The 15,788-nt window shown below is 42.8% G+C and overlaps 1 protein-coding gene and 1 pseudogene across 1 annotated transcript in view; both read left to right on the forward strand.

Annotated features, from left to right (window-relative positions):
* The window catches only part of AP4S1 (adaptor related protein complex 4 subunit sigma 1), a 58,172-nt gene that overhangs the window by 16,994 nt on the left and 25,390 nt on the right, over positions 1-15,788 (forward strand). The gene's annotated exons all lie outside the window — the stretch shown is intronic.
* LOC136335515 (polyunsaturated fatty acid 5-lipoxygenase pseudogene) lies at positions 13,849-14,849 on the forward strand (annotated as a pseudogene).

The following is a 15,788-nucleotide window of genomic DNA, read 5'->3' on the forward strand; positions in this document are numbered from 1 at the left end:
AACAAAAAAGATAGATCCTGTTCGGTAAATAAACTGATCCCCAAACTGAGGGGTTTTTTTCTTTTCTTTTTTTTTTGTATTTTTTTTTTGTATTTTTTCCGAAGCTGGAAACGGGGAGGCAGTCAGACGGACTCCCACATGCGCCCGACCGGGATCCACCTGGCACCCAAACTGAGGTTTAATAATGTAATTTTTATGTTTCATTGCTTCTTTCAGAGTGATGATCTGAAAAGAGAATTTGTCATTGGAACCATAATTTTCTAAGTGATATTTTCAGGCTTCAAAAACATTAATGTATGTATGTGCCTGACCAGGTGGTGGTGCAGTGGATAGAGAGTCGGACTAGGATGCAGAGGACCCAGGTTCAAAACCCCAAAGTCACGGGCTTGAGCACAGGCTTACCAACTTGAGTGTGGGGTCGCTGGCTTGAGCGTGGAATCATAGACATGACCCCATGGTCGCTGGCTTGAGCCCAAGGTCGCTGGCTTGAGCAAGGGGTCACTTGCTCTGCTGTAGTGCCCCCCACCCCCTATGAGGGCACATATGAGAAAGCAATCAATGAACAACTAGGAGCCACAACGAAGAACTGATGCTTCTCATCTCTTTCTTCCTGTCTGTCTGTCTCTCTCTCTCTCTGTCACAACAAAAACAAACATTAATGTAGCTTTTAATAGTGCTTGATTTTTAACTCAGGATACACTTTAATTAGGAAGATCTTAAACAATACTTTTAATACATAGCTCTTCTTTCATAGTGTTATGTTCTTGCATGGTTTGCAGGGGGAGGATCACTCACTAGTAGAAAAGAAAAAGGAAAAAAAATATAAGAAAAACCTATCTTTGTATTTCATAGTTTTTATGGCAAATCAGATGTCCAACAAGAATTAACAAAATCTAAATTAAGAAATATGCAAGTTAGGAATATGGAAGGCAGTGGCATGGTGGATAGTTTGTTGACCTGTGATGCTGAGGACTCAGGTTCAAAACCCCAAGGTCGCCAGCTTGAGTACAGGCTCATCCGGCTTGAGCATGGGGTGACTGGTTTGAGTGTGGGATCATAGACATGACCCCATGGTCTCTGGCTTGAGCCTATAGGTCACTGGCTTAAGCAAGGAGTTGCTGGCTCGACTGGAGCCCCTTGGTCAAGGCACATATGAGAAAGCAATGAACAACTAAGGAACCGCAACGATAAATTGATACTTCTCATCTCTCTCCCTTCCTGTCTGTCCATGTCGCTCTCTCTCTTTCTCTCTTTCTCTCTCTCTCTCTATGTCTCTCACTTAAAAAAAAAAAGAAGAAAAAAGTAATATGGAAGTTAAAATCATCAGAATCCAGGCCCTGGATGCTTAAAGCAACATCCCCATAGGCCAAGGTTGCAGGTTTAATCCTGGTCAGGGCCCATACATGAATCAACAGATGAAATACATAAATAGGTGGAATAACAAATTGGATGTTTTTCTGTCTCCCTCTCCCTCTCTCCCTCTCTTCCTCTCTCTCTCTCTAAAATCAATGAATCAATAAGAAGTTATCTATAAAAAATGAATCCAGAACATCTGGTTTGATGTATGTTTCTAATTTGAGGGGGAAACTTGATTTACCTTTTTATAGGAACAAGAAGTATTATACAGTACAGTAATCCTGGTTCTCTGCTGGAGTCCTCCTTATTGACACATAACATCACAACATCAAATCCTGGAGGAGTCCAGCCAGGAGATTTCTAAATGTTTGATACCTATTGCTTCTTTAAAACTAAAATACTGGGTATCATTTTAATCCAGAAATTTAAATTATTTATTTATTTATTCATTTTTAGAGAGGAGAGGGAGAGACAGAGAGAGAAGAGACAGAGAAAGAGAAGGAGGGGAGGAGCTGGAAGCATCAACTCCCAAATGTGCCTTGACTAGGCAAGCCCAGGGTTTCGAACCGGCGAACTCAGCATTTCCAGGTCGACGCTTTATCCACTGCGCCACCACAGGCCAGGCTAATCCAGAAATTTAATGAAGATTTTAGTCATTAAGCACAAATATTTAATTTGTGTGGCTAATTTTAACTGAACAATTTAGAATAAAATTACCCACACAGGGCTGTTTCTTCTCGATTTGTCCCCAATGCCCACATTGTGTCAGAGTAAAAATTTAGTTCCCTATTTTAAATTTCAAAATAAATTATTTGATAATAAAACCAAATAAAAAATAAAAATTAAAAAAATTGTTTCCATTGATGAGAGAGAAGCATCAACTCAACTGTTCCACTTAGTTGTGCATTCATTGGCTGCTTTTTTTTTTTTTTTCTGAAGTGAGAAGCAGGAAGGCAGAGAGACTTCCACATGCACACAACCAGGACCCACGTGGCATGCTCACTAGGGGGCAATGCTTTGCCCATCTGGGGCGTTGCTTCATTGCAACCAGAGCCATTCTAGCACCTGAGCCAGAGTCCATGGAGCCATCCTCAGTGCCCGGGCCAACTTTTTTGGTCCAGTGGAGCCTTTGTTGTGGGAGGGGAAGTGAGAAAGAGAGAGAGAAAGGAGAGGGGGAAAGGTGGAGAAGCAGATGGGCACTTCTTCTGTGTGCTTTTGCCAGGAATCGAACCCTGGACTTCAACACGCCAGGCCGATGCTCTACCACTGAGCCAGGGCTCATTGGCTGCTTCTTATATGTGCCCTGACTGAGGATGAAACCCGCAACCATGGCGTGCTCCAGGAGAACACTCTATCCACTGAGTTGCCCAGCCAGGGACAAAGGAAAATAGTTTTTGGAGAAAAATTTTATTTTGATTCTGAAAAATAACTGGCATCTCCATTGTGTTTGGAAGGTTGAGTCCAGTTGCTTGCCCACAAGCAGCTTTTCTCTCGTCAGAAGAGTAGAAAGTGAGATATCAACAAGAACAGGCTCGTGTGAACCCAGCCGTTAATGGTTTATAACTTTAAACTGTGCACCTCCCGCCGCCACCAGATCTGATAGTTAATAGTTCTCTGGCAAATGACTGGTGGACAGTCTATTCTCAATCCCTCCACCCCCCACTCTACACACACACAGATGACTAATGAATAAAAAGAAAACAAGTACTTTCAAGTAGAAAATGTAATGGTTTATTTATAGTATATAAATTCTTCATCCTCAGTTTTTGAAATATCATTTTTCTCCTGCCTTAATTATGTTTCTGTAAAGACTTTAAAAATTCTTTCATTCACCCCCCTAATTTAGGATAGATGATACTTGAACATCTCCAAAAATACATTATCTACCCTTTTCAGTAAAACTTCCAGCTTGCCTCTGCTTTATTTATGTTTTAAAGTTACAAATAACCATACTTATTCAGACTTAAATTGTGTTTTAGAACAGAATTTAATGAGACTTTTTAATAAACTGATCAATATGGCTTTAGATCAAGATCAGTGAGAGATACTGTATGTGTAGGTTCAGAAATTTTTCAGTTATTCTATAAGAAAAACGGTAGCCCAAACCACTAAGATTTATTCTCAAAGTGTTTTCCTAATTTTTCTGCAGAACTGATAACTTCAAGATTTCCACAAGTCTTGAATTTGGTTGGAATTTAACATTTTAAAGTGTATTAGCTATTTAAAAACTATTTGTGTAAAAATAATAGAAAACAGCATATATATAAATGTGTGGGGTTTTTTTTAATTTATTGATTTTTAGACTGACAGAGAGAGGAAAGGGGGAGAGAAAGAGGGAAAGAGAGAGAAGCATTCATTTTTCCGCTTAATTGTGCATTCATTGATTGTTTTCCTATATTTGCCCTGACCAGGGATTGAACCTGCAATCGTGTTGTTTCCAGATGATGCTCTTAACTGGCCAGAGGCTGTATATTTGTGTTTAATGCCAGTTTAATCAAATGTTGTTGAAATATTTCTTGAGTGACCCAGAGATTTGACAAATAAAAATCTCAACTGAAGCTACTGAAATTGTATCCTGAATCATACAGGAGATGTTTAGAGAGATGGGGGAGAGGGGGGACAAGGGGCAGGACAGGAGAATAGATAAAAAGAAAGGCAAAATTGTCTGACCTGTGGTGGCGCAGTGGATAAAGCGTTGACCTGGAACACTGAGGTCACCAGTTCAAACCCTGGGCTTGCTTGGTCAAGGCACATGTGGGAGTTGATGCTTCTTATTCCTCCCCTCCTCTCTCTCTCTCTCTCTCTCTCTCTCTCTCTCTCTTTCTCTCTCTCTCTCCTTATAAAAATGAATAAATTAAAAAATCTTAAAAGAAAAAGGCAGAATGGGTGACAGATTTCTTGAAGTCAAATTTCTGTAGAACTGCAATGGGAAGAATGTGTTAGGAAGAAATTCTAACTTATCCTGGGGAGGATGAGGAGAGAAGAGTAGGACTCTGTTGAGGGCTTTACATTTCCTTTACCTCTTTTAGTCCTCACAGTACGTCTGTGAGGCAGCTGCTAGTAGTCCCAGTTGACAGGTGAGAAAACTGAATCATTGTAGGATTCCAGTAAATTCTGAAGTAAAGAAACAAACTGTTTCAGTGTCTAAAAGAAGATGATATATTATAAACTCTGAGGGAAGTGCTCTAAATTAGATGAAAATCTGTTACTGATCTGTAAGTACAGTTTCCTCTCATTGAAGCATGGCTTTGAGGCCTATGGAGTGAATTGATATGGTGTGGCAAATAGAACCTAGAGTTGCTATTTCCATGGTTCCTGTGTTTAGTCCGTACTAATTAATGGTAGATACTCTCAGCACATCCATTTTGAAAAACAGTACATATTTTAAAGAAATGGGGCATTTTGCCCTGGCCGGATACCTCAGTTAGTTGAAACATCATCCTGATAGGCAGAAGTTGTGGGTTTGATCCCTGGTCATGGCACATACAGGAACAGATTGATGTCTCTGTCTGTCTTTCTCTCTCCCTTCATCTCTCTAAAATCAATAAGTAAAATTTTTTAAAAAAAGAAGGAAAAGAAACGGCATTTAGAAATGCCTCAGTAAGTGACCCTATACCTTCTTTATTCAGAGTAAACATTATTAGGTTGAATAATTTTGCAAAATTATATAATGCACAGGCCCTGGCCGGTTGGCTCAGCGGTAGAGCATCAGCCTGGCGTGCGGGGGACCCGGGTTCGATTCCCCGCCAGGGCACATAGGAGAAGTGCCCATTTGCTTCTCCAACCCCCCCCTCCTTCCTCTCTGTCTCTCTCTTCCCCTCCCGCAGCCAAGGCTCCATTGGAGCAAAGATGGCCCGGGCGCTGGGGATGGCTCCTTGGCCTCTGCCCCAGGTGCTAGAGTGGCTCTGCCCTCCCCCCGAGGGGCAGAGCATCGCCCCCTGGTGGGCAGAGCGTCGCCCCTGGTGGGCGTGCCGGTTGGATCCCAGTCAGGCGCATGCGGGAGTCTGTCTGACTGTCTCTCCCCATTTCCAGCTTCAGAAATAAAATAAAAAAAATTTTTTTAAATTATATAATGCACAAATTAAACATTTGTGTGTGTAACAAAAGGTAACACACCTCTTAAAATTTGGGAAATAAAGTAAGGATTGAGAATAAAAATTTCCCCTAATCCTACCACCATCTGGATTTAAGCAAAATGCAATTTTGATACAGTTCCTTCCATTTTTGCTTATTATTTCATGGTAGCTGTGAATTTCATACAATGCACATGTATAATGATTTTTAGTAAATTTACACAGTTGTACAACTATTACCACAATGTAGTGTTAAAAGATTGGTGTCATCTCAAAAGGAAATCCCACCCCCATTTTGCCCCAAACCTTCCTCTCCTGGCCTTAGGTGACCACTAATACAGTTTCTATCTATAGATTTGCCTTTTCTGGATATTTCATATTAACGGAATTACACAATAGGTAGAATTTTGCAACTGGCTTCTTCCACTTAATAATGTTTTCAAGATTCCTCCATTTTTGTAACATGGAGCTGTATTTTGTTCCCCTGTATTGCTTGCGGTTTTCCAGTGTGTGTAGATATACCATATTTTATCTTTTCATTAGCTGGTGGACATTTGGGTTGTTTCCATTCTTGGGCTATTATTCATGTACACATCTTTTTTTGTGTACATATGCTTTTAATTCTCAGGTATGTATTTAAAAGTAGAATTTCTGAATAAGGGTAAATTTGTGTTTAACTTTTTAACAAACTGCCATATTTTTCCAAGGTAACTTTAACATTTACATTCCCACCAGCAGTCTGTGGGGGTTCCACTGAGTCCACATCCTGGCAACAGTTGTTTTCTGCCTTTTTGATTCTAGCCATGCAAGTGGGTGGGAGGTGGTATATTCTTGTAGTTTTATTTTACATTTTTCTAAAGATTAATGGTGTTGACGTCTCAACTGTATCCATTTGTATTTTTAGATCCATTTTTTTTTTATTTATTCATTTTAGAGAGGAGAGGGAGAGACAGAGAGAAGGGGGGAGGAGCTGGAAGCATCAACTCCCATATGTGCCTTGACCAGGCAAGCCCAGGGTTTTGAACCCACGACCTCAGCATTTCCAGGTCAATGCTTTATCCACTGCGCCACCACAGGTCAGGCTAGATCCATTTTTTATTTGTGTTGTTTGTCTTCCTGTGTAGGATACTAATTCGGTATGTTATTTATTTTTTTTTCTTTTTTTTTTTTTAATTTTCTGAAGCTGGAAACGGGGAGAGACAGACTCCCACGTGAGCCCGACCGGGATCCACCCTGCACGCCCACCAGGGGCGATGCTCTGCCCACCAGGGGGCGATGCTCTGCCCCTCCGGGCATCGCTCTGCCGCGACCAGAGCCACTCTAGCGCCTGGGGCAGAGGCCAAGGAGCCATCCCCAGCGCCCGGGCCATCTTTGCTCCAATGGAGCCTCGCCTGCGGGAGGGGAAGAGAGAGACAGAGGGGAAGGAGGGGGTGGGTGTGGAGAAGCAAATGGGCGCTTCTCCTGTGTGCCCTGGCCGGGAATCGAACCCGGGTCCCCCGCCCACCAGGCCGACGCTCTACCGCTGAGCCAACCGGCCAGGACCTTTTAAATTTATTATTTTTTTTAATTTATTCATTTTAATTTTTTCTTTTTTTTTCTTTTTTTTTTTCTGAAGCTGGAAACGGGGAGAGACAGTCAGACAGACTCCCGCATGCGCCCGACAGGGATCCACCCCGCACGCCCACCAGGGGCGACGCTCTGCCCACCAGGGGGCGATGCTCTGCCCCTCCGGGGCGTCGCTCTGCAGCGACCAGAGCCACTCTAGCGCCTGGGGCAGAGGCCAAGGAGCCATCCCCAGCGCCCGGGCCATCTTTGCTTCAATGGAGCCTTGGCTGCAGGAGGGGAAGAGAGAGACAGAGAGGAAGAAGGGGGCGGGGGTGGAGAAGCAAATGGGCACTTCTCCTATGTGCCCTGGCCGGGAATCGAACCCAGGTCCCCCGCACGCCAGGCCGACGCTCTACCGCTGAGCCAACCGGCCAGGGCCTAATTTATTCATTTTAGAAAGGAGAGAGAGAGACAGAGAGAGAAGGGGGAGGAGCAGGAAGCATCAACTCCCATATGTGCCTTGACCAGGCAAGCCCAGGGTTTCAAACCGGCGACCTCAGCATTTCCAGGTCGACGCTTTATCCACTGCGCCACCACAGGTCAGGCCCGGTATGTTATTTGTTTAGATAATTCGAGCTTGGCCATTGGGAGCTCTTTCTGATTGTCTGGTCTATCTATCTCTTTTTAAAACAACTTTATTAAGATATAATTTACATACTATGCAAATCATCCATTCAAAGTCTATATAATTTAATGGCTTTTATATACTCACATATCTGTGCAGTCATCACCAAAACCCTAAACCTCTTAAAGCCTCACCCTTTGATCCCCTATCTCCTGGTAACCTTTTTTTAAAAAATTGATTTTAGAGAGAGAAAGAGGGTAGAAAAAACAAAAAACATCAATTTATTGTTCCACTTATTTATGCATTCATTGGTTGATTCTTGTAACTGCCCTGACCAGGAATCAAACCTACTTTATTATTATTATTCTTGGGGGTTTTTTAGAAAGAGAGAAAGGTAGAGAGACAGGGACAGACAGACAAGAAGGGAGAGAGATGAAAAGGGTCAGTTCTTCATTGCAGCACCTTCGTTGTTCACTGATTGCTTTCTCATATGTGCCTTGACCAGGGCAGGGTGGGGTGGCTACAGGAGAGTGAGTGACCCCTTACTCAAGCCAGTGACCTTGGGGTCATGTCTGTGATCCCACACTCAATCCAGTGACCCCACGCTCAAGACCTGGGTCCTCTGCATCCCAGTCCAATGCTCTATCCACTGCTTCACTGCCTGGTCAGGCATGATCAGGCTAATCTTTAGCAATTTAGATGTTTCTTCTACATAATTGTAATCCATGTGAGTATAAAATTTGGTGTTCTGTATTTGTGACTTAATATTATTTTATCTACATTTTCCTTTTTTATTTACATTTTTTCTATTCTTCTGCATAGTCTGCTTATTTAATTAGTAGAGAAAAGAAATCAAATTCATTTAAATCAGCTTTGGCAGCTCTTCCACGTTTTGTTTGTTTGTTTGAGACAGAGAGAGGGACAGATAGGAACAGACAGACAGGAAAGGAGAGAGGAAATGAGAAGCATCAATTCTTCATTGCTGCACCTTAGTTGTTCATTGATTACTTTCTCATATGTGCCTTGACCAAGGGGCTGCAGCAGAGCGAGTGACCCCTTGCTCAAGCCAACAACCTTGGGTTCAAGCTGGTGAGCTTTGCTAAAAGCAGATAAGCCCACACTCAAGCTGGCAACCTCGGGGTTTCGAACCTGAGTCCTCCACGTCCCAATCCAATGTTCTGTTCACTGTGCCACCGCCTGGTCAGGCTCCACAGTTGTTTTGGGTTTTTTTTTAAGATTTTACTTAATTATTTTAGAGAGAGGGAGGGAGCAAGATAATAATTGTTTCACTTTAATTGTTCATTGATTGCTTGTTGTATGTGCCTTGACCAGGCAAGCACAGGTTTTTGAACCAGTGATCTCAGCATTCCAGGTCAGTGCTCTATCCACTGCGCCACCACAGCCCATACAAATTAGTGTTCATTTAAGTTAGTTCTCATTTTAAGTATCTGGCTAGTTTCATTTTTTTACTAGTATAAATAATATTGCTATGAACATTTTTATGCATATGGATTTCTTTTTAAATTTTCCCATTGATTTAGCAGAAAGATAGAGGAAAGGAGAAGGGGGAAGGGAGAAAGAAAAGCATCAATTTTCCATTTCACTTAGTTGTTTCATTTAGTTGTGCACTCATTGATCATTTCTCATAGGTGCCCTGACGGGGGTTGGAACCCACAACCTCTGGTGCACCAGGTTGAGGCTTTATCCACCAACTCACCCAGCCTAGGCCAAGTATGTATTTTTAACTATATGTTAGGATAGATTCCCAGGATTGAAATGCTTGAGTTAAAAGATAGAATCATTTTCATGATCTTTTTGTTGCATTCTACCAGGTTACACTGTAGAAATTTGTAACAATTTAAGGGACCACATGTTATGTATGTATGTGTATTATATATGAGGTATGTATATATAGTTTTATATAACATATAAATTTATATATAATTATATATGAATTTTATGAATATGAATAGATATGAATTTCAAAGTGAATTCCGACATACCACATAGATTTCTACCATTAACATTTTATTATACTTACTTTATCATATATCTAACCATATATCTATCTGTCCATCAATTTATCTTAGTTTTTAGTGCATTTCAAAGTAAGTGATCTGTGGTGGCACAGTGGATAAAGCAACGACCTGGACCGTCACCGGTTCAAAACCCTGGGCTTGCCTGGTCAAGGCACATATGGGAGTTGATGCTTCTTGCTCCTCCCCCCTTCTCTCTCTCTCCTCTCTAAAATGAATAAATAAATAAATAAAAATTTTAAGTAAGTTATAGATATCAATACACTTCCCACAAATACCTCAACATTTATATTATTCACTAGAGTATTAGTTTCTTTTTATGAAATTTTTTTTAAATTTTTATTTATTCATTTTAGAGAGGAGAGAGAGAGAGAGACAAGAGAGAGGAGAGAGAGACGGGGGGAGGAGCTGGAAGCATCAACTCCCATATGTGCCTTGACCAGGCAAGCCCATGGTTTCGAACCAGCGACCTCAGCATTTCCAGGTCGACGCTTTATCCACTGCGCCACCACAGGTCAGGCTTTTTTTTTTTTTTTTTTGAAATTTACATATAATAAGTGCATGTATCTTTTTTTTTTTTTTTTTACAAAGACAGAGTCAGAGAAAGAGATAGACAGGAACGGAGAGATGAGAAGCATCAATCATTAGTTTTTTGTTGCACATTGCGACACCTTATTTGTTCACTGATTGCTTTCTCTTATGTGCCTTGACCGTGGGCCTTCAGCAGACCGAGCCAGCGACCTTGGGTCCAAGCTGGTGAGCTTTGCTCAAACTAGATGAGCCCACGCTCAAGCTGGCGACCTCTGGGTCTTGAACCTGGGCCCTCTGCAACGCTCTATCTACTGCGCCACCGCCTGGTCAGGCAAGTGCATGTATCTTTAAAGTACATTTGCTGAGTTTTGAAAAATCTGCACATCTGTGTAAACCAAATCCCTCACAGGTGCAGTTTTTACAAAATAAAATGTCAACGAAAATAAAGAGTGCAGTATGTATGGTATGGGTATGCATTGTTTTATGAAATTTTGTTTCAGATACGTATGTACCTATATGTGGGGTCACAGTGTAAAAGATCTCTTTGTCCATTAACAATAAAAAAAGTGAAAATCACTGGTCTGGTAGGAGAGCTCAGGATGTAATCAAATAATATTACGTAGATCAATGACTTACAACCTTTTTCATCTCATGGCACACACAAACTAATTACTGAAATTCTGCAGCACACCAAAAAGATATGTTTTTTTGCTGATCTGACAAAAAATAGATATAATTTTGATTCATTCACACCAGATGGCTATTGTATTGTCATTTTTTTGACAATCTAAAGGGAAAGAGGTCAGTGTTCCTGACTAAACAATCAGGTATTGCATGTTTTAAACATTCTTGCAGCATACCGGTTGAAAAGCGCGAATATAGGGTTACAGGTTTTGTATGTATGATACAGTGATAAGCTCAAAGAAAGGATAACCAGCTCTTTGGGGTAAGGAAGAGGGGATTGTCACAAGCAGGTAAGACCTCACTGAGGAAAAGGTGTTATATTATCATAATGACATTGGCCAATGCTCATCTATATAGTGCTCAGTTTCTGAAAAAATTGCATATAATCCTTACAACCCAGAAGGTAATTACTATTATTTTTCCCATAGTTCCTAAGACGAAGTACAAGAAGGTTAAATAACTTGCCTAGAATCACAAAGCTAGGAAGTAGTAGAGCCAGTCAAGCTCCAGTTCATGCTTTTGACTAATGATACATTGTCTTGGTGGAAATTTGCTACATTCTCTTGGTGGAAATTTGCTTTTTAACATGGGGATTTTAGCTCAATCATTTTTATGGAGTGAGTAAAATGTGTGTTACAATTCTGGGGCACCTAGAAATCATTTAGAGTTAGAAAGGATGTTAGCCATCCTTGAATGCCACTTTTATTTCTAGAAACTTCATACTCTACTATTTTCATGCAGTGAATTGTTTGGTATTTCCCTAATTGGTTGTGCAGTGGCATTAGAAAAAGAGAACATTGACTTGATCATTCCCAAAGCTGCCTGGCATTGATGTTTATTAAGCTTGAATGAACATTTAATGACACTGAATGCACTGAATGAGGCAGAGGTGATGTGGTAAATTCAACCCAGCATTATGTTATGAGTCAGCCAAAGAATTCAGGACTTCACTCAACGTCTCAGATGGTCGGTTTTCCCATCTGCAAAAGGAGGGGTGTGCACATCAGGGCTGACAGGAGGTGCTTATGTGGCCACACCCTGCTTTCTAACCTTACTAATCACTCATGGCATTCTTTTCTCTCGAACCTGAAAATGGCTCCAGAATATTTCCCAGCACGGTGCCCAACGCGGCGAGCACTATTAGTCACAGTTGGCACCCAACTTGAAATCTGTTTGTCATTTTTGATATGACAGTCTCTAAAGCCTCTTCCAGTTCTAATGCCCAGAAATGTACACCATTAGAAATTTGAAAACGGTGCTCACTTCAATATGTACTTCAGTCTTCCCAGACTCTCTGTAGGCATTGAGTTTACATCATATAGGATCCTGGGGCACTGATGTGTGCACATCCCACCATGGATCTGCCAGACTTCCTAGTGTTGGCCTTTAGGTGTCCTGGTCCCTTTGTGTAAGAATGCTTTCCCCGGTGTAATTTCCTTTTTCTTCTATGCACATTCACATGAGCTCTTGGGTGTGGAGTCTAACTTCCTGGCTATCAAAACATCTTCCCCAACCTCATGTGTTATTGGATGCAGAGTTCATAAAGAGAGGAATCTCAGACCTGCCCCTGACCACTCCCTGCACTTGTCTGAGCTTATTCCTTATGGCCCTACCTCAGTTTCATAATTATTTGATCTCCCTCCTTCCTCATGATTACTAAGCAGGATAGGTGCTTAAGGCATTCTTCTTCAGCTCTCAGACATGTACTTGTCTCTGAGTCTCTGCATTGTACATTTTGGCATTATTTTATAACACAAATAGCTACCAATTTTGCATGTTCATTTTCTTACCACTGTGCAATTCTACAGTTATATGCTGTGTAATTGCTTAGGAGCATACAAAAAAAAAAGTGTTTAGATGCCTTCAGCTACTATATCAAGACTTGCACCCTAATGAGTATCGATTCAACACAACCTTCTTTGTCACCCTCACTCTTGATGTCAGCAGGAAGGAATGCTGGGTTTCTAAGGTAGAAAACAATTTGATCCCTTGGTATAACATCTCAATGGGATCACTTTACATGTTATTTTACCACTTAATGCAAGCAGGACATTTAAAGGCAAAAGTTTAGCTATGAGTTCCTTTGAGACAATTTATTTTTTCTTTTACCTTGCAGTCAGAATCAGGGGATAGGGTTGTAATTTCTAACTTTCATAAAGATGCCTTAATAATAATGCTGCTGAAAGGGAATAAAAGAAAGGATGATAATCTTAATTTACTAGTCACTTGCCATAATTTACTGGCAATAACTTGTAAAGAGAATAAAAGCAGCACATGATACCAGATGATTGAACAACATGGAGTATGTTGCAATCCCACCTACGGCGGTGAGTTTATCTTCCTGGGAAAGGGAGCAGATGGCCACAGAACTTCCCCTGGACTGCTGTCACCTCGCTGCTGAGCTGGTCTAGACAACATCCTGTTCTACACACTGAGGGAACACAGCAACCCAGGCATTGCCGACCGGGCCTGGCTCTTTCTGGCTCTTAATGTTTGGAATTGTTATGACACAATCACCTGTCTGACATAGTTTAGGAAATGAGAGATGAGCTGGGAAGGCAAAAAAAAAAAAAGTTCCAATAATTCATTGAAACTTTTTGGTAAAATTATTCTAAATTTTATTTATTTATTTGTGGGAGAGACAGAGAGAGTCAGAGAGAGGGGCAGATAGGGACAGACAGACAGGAAGGGAGAGAGATGAGAAGCATCAATTCTTCATTGTGGTTCCTTACTTATTCATTGATTGCTTTCTCATATGTGCCTTGACCGTGGGCCTTCAGCAGACCAAGTAACCCCTTGCTGGAGCCAGTGACCTTGGGTTCAAGCTGGTGGGCTTTTTTTGCTCAAACCAGATGAGCCCGCGCTCAAGCTGGCGACCTCGGGGTCTCAAACCTGGGTCCTCCACATCCCAGTCCGACGCTCTACCCACTGCACCACTGCCTGGTCAGGCAAATTATTAAGCAGAGCCTGGAGCTCGCAGTGCCCACTGCCCACAGCCATGCCCTCCTACACCGTCACCTTGGCCACCGGCAGCCAGTGGTTCGCCGCACTGATGACTACATCTACCTCAGCTCCGCGGGCTGCAGCGAGAAGCACCTGCTGGACAAGCCCTTTTACAACGACTTGGAGCGCGGCGCGGTTGATTCTTATGAAGTGTCTGTGGAAGAAGAACTGGGTGACATCCAGCTGGTCAAAATCAAGTAGTGCAAGTGCTGGCTCCCTGACGACTGGTACCTGAAGTATGTCACACTGAAAACGCCCCACGGGGACTACATCGAGTTCCCCTGCTACCGCTGGATTGCGGGCGAGGGTGAGGTTGTCCTGCGAGATGGACAAGCAAAGTTGCCCTGCGATGAGCAAATCCACATCCTCAAGCAGCACAGACGTAAAGAACGGGAAACTCGGCAAAAGCAGTACAGATGGATGGAATGGAACCCCAGATTCCCCTTGAGCATCGATGCCAACTGTCACAAGGATTTACCTCGTGACATCCAATTTGACAGTGAGAAGGGAGTGTACTTCGTGCTGAACTACTCTAAGGCGATGGAGAACCTGTTCATCAATTGCTTCATGCACATGTTCCAGTCTTCCTGGAGTGACTTTGCCGATTTTGAAAAACTCTTCGTCAAGATCAGCAACACTATTTTTGAGCGGGTCATGAACCACTGGCAGGAAGACCTCATGTTCGGGTCCCAGTTCCTGAATGGCTGCAACCCTGTGCTGATCCAGCGCTGCAGCAAGTTGCCCAAGAAGCTCTGGGTGACCACGGAGATGGTGGAGTGCAGCCTGGAGCGGCAGCTCACCTTGGAGCAGGAGTTCGAGCAAGGGAACATCTTCATCGTGGACTTTGAGCTGCTGGATGGCATCGACGCCAACAAAACAGACCCCTGCACACTGCAGTTTCTAGCTGCACCCATCTGCTTGCTGTACAAGAACTTGGCCAAGAAGATGGTCCCCATTGCCATCCAGTGTGTCCGTAAAGTCATGGCACACTTTTGATTGGTCACAGGAAAGCAACAAAAGACGACAGAAATGTGAAATCTGTACCTAATAAAAAGAAAACCCTTGCCTGACCAGGCGGTGGTGCAGTGGATAGAGCGTCGGACTGGGATGCAGAGGACCTGGGTTCGAGACCCTGAGGTCGTCAGCTTGAGCGCGGGCTCATCTGGTTTGAGCAAAAAAAGCCCACCAGCTTGAACCCAAGGTCACTGGCTCCAGCAAGGGGTTACTCAGTCTGCTGTAGCCCCCTGGTCAAGGCACATATGAGAAATCAATCAATGAACAACTAAGGTGTTGCAACGCGCAATGAAAAACTAATGATTGATGCTTCTCATCTCTCTTCGTTCCTGTCTGTCTGTCCCTGTCTATCCTTCTCTCTGACTCACTCTCTGTCTCTGTAAAAAATAAATAAATAAATAAAATTTAAAAAAATTTATTCTAAATTTTAAAAGTTTATTGAAGAGTTATTGTTAACCTTGGTCTTTGCACTGATTTTTCACAGATATTATGGAATGTGAAAATGATACTGTCCCATGAGCCAGTGAGGCAGCTCTGATGCTCATGTTAAAAAAAGACTGGCCCTGGCCGGTTGGCTCAGTGGTAGAGCGTCGGCCTGGCATGCAGAAGTCCCGGGTTCGATTCCTGGCCAGGGCACACAGGAGAAGCGCCCATCTGCTTCTCCACCCCTACCCCTCTCCTTCCTCTCTGTCTCTCTCTTTTCCTCCCGCAGCGAGGCTCCATTGGAGCAAAGATGGCCCGGGCGCTGGGGATGGCTCCTTGGCCTCTGCTCCAGGCGCTGGAGTGGCTCTGGTCGAGACAGAGCGACGCCCCGGAGGGGCAGAGCGTCGCCCCCTGGTGGGCGTGCCGGGTGGATCCCAGTCTGGCGCATGCGGGAGTCTGCTGTCTATCCTCGTTTCCAGCTTCAGAAAAATACAAAAA

This window comes from Saccopteryx bilineata, chromosome 4 (genome assembly GCF_036850765.1).
Source record: "Saccopteryx bilineata isolate mSacBil1 chromosome 4, mSacBil1_pri_phased_curated, whole genome shotgun sequence".
NCBI classification, from domain to species: Eukaryota; Metazoa; Chordata; class Mammalia; order Chiroptera; family Emballonuridae; genus Saccopteryx; species Saccopteryx bilineata.